Below are 13,103 nucleotides of genomic sequence, written 5' to 3' on the forward strand. Positions count from 1 at the left end.
GTAGATTATATTTATAATGTTATATAACTGTGGAACGCTCCCCCGCCCTCGGCCCAAGTGACAAGACCAGTTCCTCCTAAGTGGACCTAGACTTTTTAAACCTTAAAAACAAACAAAGATTTTGAAGCTACAGGTTTTTAATTTTCATTTGAATGGAATTTAGAGGGATTTGGAAATTTCTTAGTGCTAATTCTTACGATCATGTATTTCCATGAACTTGGCTGTGAATTTTCTAATTCACAATGAATTCTAACATCTTGTGAATATTTTCCAGTAAAGAAGGTACTTTTCACCACACAAAACTGCTAGAACTAGGATACTCCCATTTTGCAGCCCTTAATGAATCATCAATTCAGGCAACAGTCATCAATGGTGAAATCCTTGATAAAGGGCTTGTGGGAACGTTACAACATCAGGATCAGGATGGCACATCCTGAATCCACTGGTCAATCTCAGCTTCACTGAAATGTGGACAGCTTGACATTATGTGCCCCCTTGTGTGATGCAGTATGAGACATGCAGTACCAACTATGAAGTCTGCTTGCCCCAAATTTAAACCGGAACCTAATTAAGCTGATGGAAACAACTTCCAGTTTACAAGAAATAGGGGGTTAGAGGACCAAGATAAACAACACCACAAAGGAGTAACAGGTAGATCCAGAGTGTGGAACATTCTCCAGGACAGTGAGAAGTTGTCTTCAAATCAACTTATCAGAAAAATAAGGATGGACTACTCTAGATGTCAAGATGAAAAGAGGCTTAAGAAATACAGAAAACAAATCCAATGTCTTTTTTTTTTTTTTTTTTTTTTTTTGTGGCTGTGAGGTATGTGGGACCTTAGCTCCCAGACCAGGTATCGAACCCGCGCCCCCTGCAATGGAGACGCAGTCTTAACCACTGGACCGCCAGGGAAGACCCTGTTTGTCATTTTAAAGACAATTAAGGAAACCTGAGTATAGACTGGGCACTAGATGATACTAAGGAATTAATTTTACTATGTGGGATAATGACATTGTACTTACATAAGAAAATGTCCATATGATTTAGAGAGTAGTATGTATTTAGGGAGTAGCGATGAAACGACACGACGTCTGAGATTTCCTGTAAAATACACACATACAAATAAAAGATAGACCAAGCAAGTGGTAATATCTTGAGATGGTTGAAATTGGGTGTTGAAGTACATGGGGTTCATTATGCAATGCTCTCTACCTTTGGTACATGTTTTAAGATTTTCATAATACTGTATTAAAATAAGAAAAAAAACTCTACCTACAAAGAATAACAAAGAAAGCAAGTAGCAGAATAGCATACTACCATTTGTGGAAAAAAAGTGAACATATGTTTATGCTTGTATATCCTGAAAGGATACCCAAGAAACTGGTAAAAATGATTGCCTCTGAAGAGAGGAACTAGGTGACTGGGAGACAGGGATGGAAGGAAGACTATTCAAATAATTTCTTGAAGAGAGGACGCAGACGTTACAAAAGGAGATAAATTAGTTTTTACAGACTTGGCCCTCATGAGCTTAGTTTTATTCCTCCCAATGCCCTAGTAATTTATTGGTTGTAAACTGGGCATCTGTGGGCCACATTCAGCTGAAAGAGTTAATTTATCTAAATAACAGTAGAGAAATTTATTTAATAAACATATATTCAGGGGCTGCTGCTATGGGCGCTGGGTCTTAGGAGACAAAAAGATGAGTCAGACACTTTTCATCATCAAAATGATAGGGTTTAACAAAATTTCATTAATACTTTATTTTTAATTTTAAGCATAAAAGAAGGAACCTCAGAATAACCATTATCTAATTTTGACTGTCTTTGTGGTTAGTTAAGATTTCTATTTAGCTGTGCCAAGTGATATGGATAATGAAGAAAGAGATGCATCAGTATGTTTGAAGCCCAGTGAATGCAGAAAGTTTCTATGTTGGGTACTCTGTGCTTAACTACTGTAGCAATAAGGATTGTTAATAAAAGTTAGAATGGCATGGAGTGGATTTAGAGAGGTAAATGACATTAAAATACCATTTCATCCCACTGATTATTGTAAAGAGCCCTATATTTCCATAGTGGCCTTGTGGTTCTGAGCCATATATTAATACATTAAAAAAAAGATTAAAACCACTTAATTTCATAGGAGACCAAAATGATGTTTTTGCACATAATCTTTCTGATATTAGGGAAGATGAAATGTTATCCCCTTATTTCTATTTCACCTTTGGGTAGAAAAAATTAAGCTAATTGAGTTGATGCTGGAGGTTTTTGTTTTAATATTATTCTTATTGAATTGGGGAAATATTTAAAGAATAATGTTAAGAGCTGATGCATTACAAATCGTCTGAATGGATATTTCCTTCTTTTTCCTTCTCTTTCCAGCTCCCTTCCAACTCACTAACCCTGTACATGACTCTGTATTATGCCAACTTTACAGTCTTTGCAAAGGTGGTTCTAATGCTGAAAATTCTGAGCTTATCAAAATAAAGATAGAATAATATGATAATGATAAAAGCCAGATAAATCTCAGTGGAATCACCTTTTGAGGCAAAGTGAGAATAATGAAAGCTTCTTAACCTGACAACGCTCTAGGAGATGGATCTGGTAGGAAGTAAAAGTATATTAAACATGGTGAGGCAAATGATGTATGGATCAGTTCATCAGAACTCCTGCATTTTAGTTGATCTTAAAGGTTCAGATGAACACTACATGAGGCCAGGCTCACATGCTAAGACATCTGCTTTGAGCTGCTCTGAGCAACAGAACATAGGGCTACAAGGACCACAGCTAATCCTTTGTGCCTAGGACTGGTCTTGTCAGGAAAAAATGTGTTTTGGGGGTGCATTCTAAACCTTAGGATCCTGTAACTCTGAGGGAAGTGACTGATTAAAAGAGACCTTTAAAGACCTCTTATCAACAGGATCAATTTGAATATCTGGTGTGTACTCTCTAATCTTTCCAACCTTCCTGAAGGGCAAGGGTTGTATTTTGTTCTGTTGGATTCTGCACAGCTGCGAGGGAGAGTGTTTTGTTCATAATGAGTCCTGGCACTAACCCAATAAATATTTGTTAAATTGGTTTAAAGAAATAGGCAAGTAACAATTGTGCTGGATATATTTATTTTGTCTTTGATGTGGACACAAAGCCATCACTTACCTCTCTGAAGTTACATTAAAAATATCTAAGTAATTTCTACATACATTAACTATATTTCAGTTCATCACTTTCAATTATGTAATAAAAACAATTAATGACTTAGGCATGATTTAATCATCTTATTTGTTTGGAACAAATATATTCCATTTGAGGTTGATTTAGAATGGTATTTCCTACATGACAATAAACATATTATTTTAAAATTAAAGTTGGTCTGATGCCTAAACAAAATGTTTTAAAAGAATTTTGTGGCGCGTATAAGTAAATACATCTCCAGAGTCAAATAAGCCATTCTTATTCGACATATTTTAGTGACAGAGGGGAAATTAAGTATGATCACAGATTGAAAAAAAAAATTTTTTTTTTTAGTTTAAAAGTCTTTCTACAATACCTTGGTATTAGAGAACATTTCATGAAAATATGTTTATATATATATATGGCATTAAAAAATCCCAAATGACCAGGGAGACTTAAAAGTTAGATATTTAATAGTAAAAGACTTCTGATAATCCACAATAAAAATATTTTAAAATGTTTTTAACCAAAGTATAATAACACCAAATAAGTCTTCTCAACTCAGTTATCAAGCAACCAAAAGAGAAAGATCCTGCCTCACATACTGCTGATGTTAACCATGTGATTTGGATTAAAGATAAATCCAATTTAAAATCATAATTATTGGAATTCTTCTAGACAGCATGTTTTTCAGAGACATTTAAAGAACCTTCAGTGGTGTGTTTTATATACCATAGGAAAAGAAAAATTAATCTCAAGCATGTCCTGTGTTGGGTACAATAATAACAATTGTTTCCTGAATCCATGTGAGTAATCTCCTCTTCTAAAAGAAGACATTTAAATCTGCATCTACCACTTCATACTGAATGTCAGGAATAAGGTAAGGCCCCATGCTTAGAGGTAGCTACAAAACTAAAACATATTAATTCTGACAAAATGTCAAATATCTGCCCTTCAAATAAAATAAAAGTAACTTATCAATTACATACATGCTGTACTGAAACTCAGATAATATTCTCTCTATAATTATTACGTAGTATTCTCTTCTAGAACTTGTAATTAGAAAGCAGATGGAGAGATTTCTGTAAACCTAAAAATGTCAAATGAGAATAGAAGCCCGAGTATCTGGTTTTCAGTTCTGAGTAACAGGCAATTTTCAGAAAACATGGTTCCCATATGTACCTTGTTCCTGGGAGTGGGTAAGACAATTCTGAAAGGGGGGAAAATATCATGAACAGTTGGTGTATTGTATAAAGGAAGCCCCAGAAGATATAGCACAAAATATGATCTTATAAACAAAAGTAGAACAAAATATTTGGTGGAATTTCTTTTTGCTCTTGGACACAGTTGGGTTTGCTGCGGTATATACATGTGCAAACAGGAAGTTAGGCGGTTAAGGCTAATAGGGCAATGGGTGAGTAGAGCATTTCTTAGTATTTGGCTCTCTAGCACCAAGCAAGTCTGGTTTGGTCTTTATAGCTCCAGCTTGTGGAAAAAATAAGTTTTAGTTCCAGATATATTTGTAAGTGACTTGGAAGCTACCTCTTTGATTCACTTCCCCCAATACTGCACTTTTTAGTCACACAAATGTATATTTTTTCAGTTCCTAATGATCTGCTTCGCAGGAACTGGGACAATACGAAGACTTGGTAAACTGCTTAACGGAATGAGTTTTATCACAGGCCCTAGACACTCCAAGATAAACTGCCACCGTGTTTTCCTCTGCTGGGTGGAGACAAAGTCCAAAATGTGAACTTGTTAGATCAGGTTTTTTGCTGGTCTACAATGAATTAAGATCACTGTAACTAGTAAAGAGAGAGACTACTAATAGCTGACTCTAAATTTAGAAATAACTATTTTTTTTTTTTTTTTTGCGGTACGTGGGCCTCTCACTGTTGTGGCTTCTCCCGTTGCAGAGCACAGGCTCCGAACACTCAGACTCAGCGGCCATGGCTCACAGGCCCAGCCGCTCCGCGGCATGTGGGATCTTCCCGGACCGGGGCACGAACCTGTGTCCCCTGCATCGGCAGGAGGACTCCCAACCACTGCCCCACCAGGGAAGCCCCAAAATAACTATCTTTTAAGGTCTAGAGAAGGAGTCTCAATTTCAGAGCAGTTACTGTAGGTTACTAGTAAAATCAGTTTTCTGTTGGGGTAGCTATTGAAAAATATACTGCTAGGCATTAGAATGGTTAAGGTTGGTTTTTCTAAAGAAATAGTAAATGGCTTTGAGGTCATAGGAGAGGTTAGAGAAACTGAGACACTATAAAAATAGGTGAAGTGTTCAAAGTCAGTTGGTTAGAAGCCCAGACTAAAGCAAGAATTCTAGGACTGATGTTCTCATTGGGGGAAAGGGTTTGATTGACCTCTGAACACCACAAAATAGTGCTAACTGATGCATAGATATTCAGACATCTGCAGCTCACTGCTCTGAATGTCTCAGACTTAGCTGCTATTTTGAAAAGAGTAAAATTACTGGACTAAACCAATGCTATGTATACCTCTACAAGATGTTAGTTTCCCAGGATTACACTGACAGTCTAGCAGGAGAGGTGATTTTTCCAATATCTCAAGAACTAGCCAAGTAGACAGTGAACAAATGTGTTATTTTCATGAAACAAGTATTTATTGTGCACCTACTAAGTGCCAGGCCCTCTTTTAGGCACAGAGATACAGGTAAGATCCTTGCTCTCATGGAGTTTACCTTCTAATATTAAACGGCTTCTCTTTGGCAGGCAGTAGAAGAGCATGGGATACTTTGAGAATGGTGAATTAAGTGATGGAAAATCTTGAAATCCAAGTTGGGGAAAAATTCGATTTTGAGACGCTTGATGCGAAGCCATTGGGCCCCATGAACTGAGGACTAAGTGGAAGGGGAAAATGACTTTAGTTGCAATCAATTTTTCTGTTTGTCTTGAAGAGCTTCTTACATAAACCTGTCATGTGAACTATAAAAATATGGTCAGTAAACCAAGGGACAATTTAGGTGGCATTAATTTAATGAGCTTATTACCAATCTTTTACAGAAATCAATAAACATTTACTTTTTACCATCCCCTGAGGTGGCTCCTTGCCATTACCAGTCATTGTTAGACTGGGGAATGTTTAAAAAGTTGTGGTGAACAGAACCATTCTTCCTGGGCAATTAGAAACACTCAGTGCCCTGCAACTTTTAGAACTTTCTCAAGTTGCCTGTTAATTGGTTCTCTACCCGTGCTTTTTGATTTATAAAGTTTATTCTCTGCAATAAGTTACAAAGCTATCCTCTGTTATAAAGATCTCTGGGGTCATGATAAAATCAAGTCCATCAACTGGGACAATAACATGCTATTGTTTTTATAGAGTGTCCAGGCTTATCCAATGTCCCAATGGACTTCTTCAAGATAGTTTCAATTTACATCATCTTCATTTCATAAGGATAGCAGTTTCATGCTCTGAGAAACACTAAAAAGTTGCAGTAGTTTCATTTATGAGTAACTAAAGAGATTTGTTACCTATTTCTTGGGAAAAGGGGTTAATTCTGGTCATTTTATATTGGGATGAAAAAAAACACAAGATCTTTTATTAAAAAAAATTTTTTTGAATTACAAAAAGTAATGTGTTCCTTACAGAAAAATCAGAAACTAGAACTAAGCAGAAAAAGAAAAATCACCCACAATTTCACCAATCACTGAGACCTAGTTAACATCTTAGTGTTTATGTGTTCAGTCTTTTCTGCCTCTCTCCACACATCGTAGTTTTTAAAAATGGGATCATATAATACACAGTGTTTTGTGATTTGTCTCCTCGCTTCCTAAACTTCAAATGGTTTCAGGTCATCCTACATTTCCTAAGGGCTGTGTAATTGTAAGGTATACAATTGACTTTATTTAAGGGCACAGTAGGCAGAAGAAATTTCTTCTTATGAACTTAAAATATGCCCCTCATCCCTAAAGCCGTTCTCTAAATCCCTAAATGACCTCTGACCAGCTGAGTTTCGGTGTCGGCGTGTGCGACATTTACAGAGAGGGACAATCCCGCTTCGGGTTCCCGCCGACAGAGTCGCAGTAGGACCCCAGAGCCCACCAGGGTCTTCCCGTCGGAACCGCACCTCGCTTCCTCCAGCGGCGGGCCAGCGGTCAGGAGGAGCGCTCTGCGGACCTAGGGGCCCCATTCCCCAAGACGGTGCATCCCCTCCCCCCCTTGCATGGCAGAGCCCGAGTTCTGCGACAGCTCGTCCGGCGCGGCGCCTTGCCTCGCGGACCCTCTCACCACCGGACAGCAGGCTAGAGGCCCAGGAGGGGCCCGCGGGAGCTCGTGCCGGCCCAGCCCCGCTGCCGCGCTGCACCGCCGCCGGACCGGAGCCGCGCCGTCCCCGAGTGATGACGCGCTTCCTGCCCTCCCGGCGCGCCCGGGCCGTGCGCTCGCGCTCGCCCTCGGCTCTTGTTCCGCGCCTGGAGCCAGCGGCGGCGGCAGCGGCTGAGGCGGCTGCGGCGGCTGCGGGTGCGGAGCGGTTGCCGGGCGCGCGGGGGGTCGCCGGCTGCACTCCGGTGCAGGCGCTCTGCAGTGAGACAGTAAATGCATCCGCCGGTAAGGCTCACGACTCACTCGGGTTTTCCTCTTCCTCCAGCTGCATGCACGTTGCATGAATTTCTCGTGTCTTTTCCCTCCCCTCTACAGAAGGAAAATGTGGGTGGTTTTCCCCTTCCTTTTGCATCTCTTGAGTGATGCAAAAAACCCCGCAAAGCTCCCAGGTTTGATGTTCTAGGAGGGCTATTTGCAGAAAATAAAAATAAAATTAAATTAATGCACCTGTCTATCGCACATGTATGTTTCACTGCACTGGACCCGGGCGCCGCGGTTTGCAAACAGCTTCGCAGCCGGCGCCCGAGAACGGATTCCTAGCCGTGGGCAGCCGGTCCCCTCCGGGGCTCCCGCTGGGTTTCCGGTAACTGGGCTTTGAAAAGCGGCCCCGCCTGAATGGAGTGTCCCCTCGGCCCCGGCCGGGTCCCCGCGCCAGGAGAGTTGGCGCGGGCGGAGCGGCTTCATTCCAGCACTGGTCGCCCCGACTCCAGCGCCACTTTGCAAACAAGTCTCCGGCCGGGCTCCAGGCAAAGACAGCCGGCCGGTGCGGAGCTCCTTTGCCAGTCCCGGACTCTCAGACCTGCAGATTCCACGATTCCCCTTTACTTGGCAATCTCGCCACTAGCAAACTGCTGGCCGCTGAGGGACCTAGAGCTAGGGGAGGATTGGGATTCAGTGCCGCTGGCCTCGCGCTGGACCAGGGACGCCCTCTCCTTCCTCGGCCCCAGGAGCTGAAATTTCGCGCCCACCGGGAGCCGGGGGTCCTGGAGACGGGCATTTCGGGATTCCCTGAGGGGACCGAGGAGCGACGTTCGAGGGCGCCATATTTTCAGTGGGTCTTGGCTACGAAGGGGAGGGGGCGAACAGTTGGTGGGCCCGGGGGAGACCGCGGCGCCCCCGCTGGAGAGGCTGGAGCGGTTTTCTCTCGGAAAGTTTGCGCGCCCAGGCCGGCACTGAGGCGGCCCCGCAGGGCGCGCACCGCGCCTGTCCCCGCAAGGGCGCGCGGGCTGCGGCGCGTCGCCAGGCCGGTCCGCCAGGGTTGAGGGCCGAGAGCCGCCGTCTGGGACTGCACGCTCGGCTCGCCTCCTTCCCCGGTCCAGCCGAGACGCGGCGGTCGGGCCCCGAGGCGCAAGAAACACGCCCCTCTTCTGCCGCCGCGGCTGCCTGGACGCTCCGCGGGAGCCGTGCGCTTGGCCGCGTCCCCCGGCCGGGCACCGGTGCGGAGCGTTTTGCCGGCGCCGGGATCCGCCTGGGCGATCCGCAGAACGCGATATCTCACTCCCCGCGGAGAGGAGGCGCCCGGTTTTCGCGTCGGGGCCGACGGCCTGGCTTGCGGGGGTTCCGGGGCGGAACACCAGTCCGAGCCTCCTGTCGCCTCCCTGGCTGCGGCCGCAGCGCCAGCGGCTGCGTGCTCGTCTCTCGCCGCGGTGCCAGCTCGTGGGGCGAGGTTAAGGGGGGGGGCGTTTCCAGAAGTTGGGGCTTCAGGTGACACGTGGGGAAACTTGGATTTTTGCTGCCCGTGAAGAGCCCAGGTGACCTGGGGAAAGGAGATTGATTCACAGTCCCTGTCTCGTGGTGAAAACTAACCTCTGGCAATTTCCAGACGGTGAGAGAGGATTGAGCTGAAGTGTTGGCGTTGTGCAAGACACAGTTAAAGACGGGAGGGTAGGGGTGATGTTCCGGAGAATTGTACCCCCCCAAATGTAATAAATTACAAGCAGCCTGGTGCTCTTAGTACCACTTACTTTGGCTTCTGATAGTACCCGGGGTGCTGAGTTGTGGCTTTCTTCAGGTTGCGCGCTATCCTCCCTCCTCCAGAGCTTGGAGTTGGCGACTCCTCAGGAGTGGACGGTGGGGAATCTACTTTTGAAATAGATTGTAATCTCTGCTTTGCGAAGGGTCAGGGGAAGGGCGTGTTGGCTGACCTATAGTTCGCTGGCAGGAACGTGCCAGCCGTTCTCCTTGGCGAGAGAAATGATGCCATACTATTGAGGTCATGTCAGCACTTTGGGGCTTTGTCATTGGAGAGGCTTCAGGGGATCACAGAAGGGATGTAGGGGATGGGGGGAGGCTTTCATCTCGGAGATGCGCCCTTTGTTGTCAGGGATTAGGCTGCTCTTGCGTCTGTCCACTTCAATAAATGCCTCTAGTGGGAATGTCAGCCATTGGGTTTCCAAGATTTTATCTTCCTTGTTGGCTGATTTGGGTTATCCATGCAAAAACCCTGGAGGTGCGGTGGTGTGACAAGACAAATGGCCTTGAGAGAGGAGAGATACTTGCACGAATGCTAATTTTGTTTTCACTGAGCCCTAGAATTGTGGAGAACACCCTGAGCCTAAGATACATTTATCTGGAATTAGCATAATTAATTTAGGAGAGAATCAAATCAGTTGCTGAAAGCCTCCATCCCTTTTGTAAAGTTCCCAGTCTTAGAAGTGGTACCTTGAATCCCAGAAACACAGGGCTCCTCAGATCGGGGAAGTCACTGGCTTCTCTCTACCTTTGTACCCACTCAGGTCATCAAGGAGATACTAGAGAGTTATTAGAGTTTCTGTTTTTGGCATTGATGTTGTGCTTCTACCTCCAAAGGGAAGGTGCACTTTTAAAATGATCCTGTTCAATTAGTTATTGGGGAAATTCTTTCTAGGCAAAGGTTTATTTATATGGGTCTTGAATTCACTTACTGTTAAATCTACTTGTTCAGGGTTTTTCAAACACTGTTCCCTAGAGTATTTTTAAGCAAAGTCAGGTTTTAGAAATAGGGGTATGTATGTGTGTGTGTGTGTGTGTGTGTGTGTGTGTGTGTGTGTTATTTTTTGCTTTAGCCCAGTTTCTTTTATAGCTCAAAATTATACTGATTCCCCCATTCCTCCACTCCTGGCTCCCAGCAGATCATTTGTTCCTAAGAACAGTTAAGGATGGTTACAGGTGATGAACAATTTAAATCTTTACCAACTATGCTCAGGAAAAAAGAAAATCTAAAGATGTATTTATTCATCTTAGGATTGTGCTTTATATATATGTGTCACATATTTTTGTGCATGTGCTAAACATTACATAATAAAAATCTTAAAGGAGTTTTCTCAATAATGCTAAAATAAAAGATTTAAAAAAGAGAAGTTTTATTACAAACCCTTCAGTTTTCATTCCCAAGTATACTACCTCAATATTTATTTTTTTTATGCCTCTCTTAACAAAGTGTTATAAATTGTGCTTTGTTGCCTCTTGCCAGATTCTTATTATAACCTCATGGCTTGATCAAAGTTCCTGCAATTTTTTTCCTATTAAGAAGATTTTGTAACTTCAGGAGGTGAGAAAATGCCTATTCATTTTGGAGAGTTGCCTGTCAAGTTACCAGGCTGTGTGTGTGTGTGTGTGTGTGTGTGTGTGTGTGTGTTGTAGTGTGTGTGGCATGCCTGACTCTTGGGACAGTATCTAAAACTTGTGTTCTGTGACATTACTACTCCAGAACTTTTGAGTCATAATGTTTTCTTGGAGATTTGGGGGTGGTGTTTAGCCAATACAGGAAGTACTAAAAAAGAGTTAAATAATTCAAAGTTATTTTTATGGATACAAAAAAAAATTAAAGCCAAGAAGGAAAACTTAATAAGCAGGACCAGAATTACAGCTTACCATACCCAACTGGTGCCTTTTTAATTACAGTACTTTCCCCCAGAAGTTTTTAATCCTATTACTTTTATATTTAATAAGGAAACTAGTTAAGACATAAGCCAAATGGAACTATTGCAAATAATGGGGATAAATGCTGGGTATAACCAGATGTTTTGCCTAAAGTTAAAAGAGTTAAGGAATCTGAACTCTGTCAACCCCCCCTGCAGGCCCTCCTCACTCCCCTTCCCCAATAAGCAGGAGATTTTGAAAGGCTAAAAAATCTTGGATGGCGTTGGAGACAAAAAACAAGAAAAGAACAAAATGTTTAAGGTAGGCTTCTCCTGTCCATTGACCAAATGAACAGCCTGTGGCTTAGTGGCAGGTGTCACTTGGTTTTGAGAGCCTTTGTTTATGTACCACCCAGAGCTATGAATTAAGACTGGGCTGTTTTGCCACCCGTTTCAAGGTGCATTGTCAGCGTCAGTGCCAAGACCATGGTTTTGTTTCTCCCTTAACCAACAATTTAATTTCAGCCATAGTGGTGCTGTTCTGAATATGCAGAACAAGTAGTGAATATTTGTTTCCTTTTTACTCTTTTAGCTGCACTCTTAACAAACAGAATTCTCTAAGCCTGCTATTCACTTATTCAGAAATTGTTTTTGAGGGCTTACCATGTACTTCAAGCTAAGAAATCATCCCCTGGCCTCACCCCACATACTGAGTTCCTAGAGGGTGATATTCTTTTATACTTGACACATCTCATAGATTCCGGGGGCGAGAGGGGATTAGTGTGAGATTAAACAGTACTTGAACAGTCCAGCATGATCAAAGATATACAAAGGATGTGAACAGGCAATTCCTAAAATAAGAGGTACAAATGATCATAAACGTGTGAAAAGATCCTCAACGTACATAATGGTCAGGGAAATGCAAATTAAAAAACAAAGAGAGATTAGTTTTCTGTTCAATTAATTCATGTTGTAAAGATTGGTAACATCCTTCATTAGGTGGGTTGGGGGCAACCCTCAGACTCTTGGGGGGAGTATGAACTGGTGCAGCCTTTAGGGAAAGCAGACAGTTTTGGTGAAAATTTGGAATGTGTATGCCATAGGAACCAGCAGTTGCATATTTGGAATCCTTTCTTACAGAAGTAAAAACATCAGCATGTAGGGATCTGTGTGTGAGGATGTTTATTGCAGGATTACTACGGTAAATAAACTAGAAGCCCCATGAGTGTCCATCAGTAGGATGAATAAAATAGGGTACAGCTACTATGGATTGTTTTGTGAAGGATGTCTATGATACATTACATGTAAATAAAATCGAGTTGCTGAGTATCATATGTATCAATAGTATGACCCTATTTCCAATTTAAAAAAGAAGCCCTAGTAGGTGTATGACCTTGGAGAAAGATACGGAAGGACACATAAAATTTAATATTGTTTAAAATTAGCATTGGGGCAGAGGGGTGGTTAACTTGCCCCTTATACACCTTGAATGGTTTACTTGCTCAAACTTGCAGGCTTTCCTGTATGAAAACTCTTTAAAGTGTTATTTGGTTAACGAATAGGAAATTTGTCTGGAACCATTTTAGAAACACATTTGGGCAATATCATGTTTTCTCTGATGCCTTCTGTAGCAATCTCTTGTCTCTTTGGAAACTTTCAGTTAGTTATCTTCTAAAATTCTGAGATTTCCCAAGTTTAAGTAAATTCCTTCAGGGTAAGCCATGGCTTCTGGAAGAGCTATTTACCTCTATCT

General features: G+C 42.5%; 1 protein-coding gene across 3 annotated transcripts in view; it reads left to right on the forward strand.

Moving 5' to 3' along the window:
- Nucleotides 1-7,589: 7,589 nt before the first annotated feature.
- Nucleotides 7,590-13,103, forward strand: part of TLN2 (talin 2) — a 443,808-nt gene continuing 438,294 nt past the window's right edge. For 2 of the 3 annotated variants that reach the window (XM_029237653.1, XM_029237652.1), the window contains exon 1: nucleotides 7,607-7,736. The gene's annotated coding sequence lies outside the window, so the exon portion shown is untranslated. Of the gene's footprint in view, nucleotides 7,737-13,103 lie in introns of all 3 variants that reach the window. The other variant, XM_029237651.1, reaches the window with a different exon arrangement.

The sequence above is a fragment of the Monodon monoceros genome, unplaced genomic scaffold (genome assembly GCF_005190385.1).
Source record: "Monodon monoceros isolate NGI ecotype Baffin Bay Population unplaced genomic scaffold, NGI_Narwhal_1 Super_Scaffold_21, whole genome shotgun sequence".
Lineage (NCBI taxonomy): Eukaryota > Metazoa > Chordata > Mammalia > Artiodactyla > Monodontidae > Monodon > Monodon monoceros.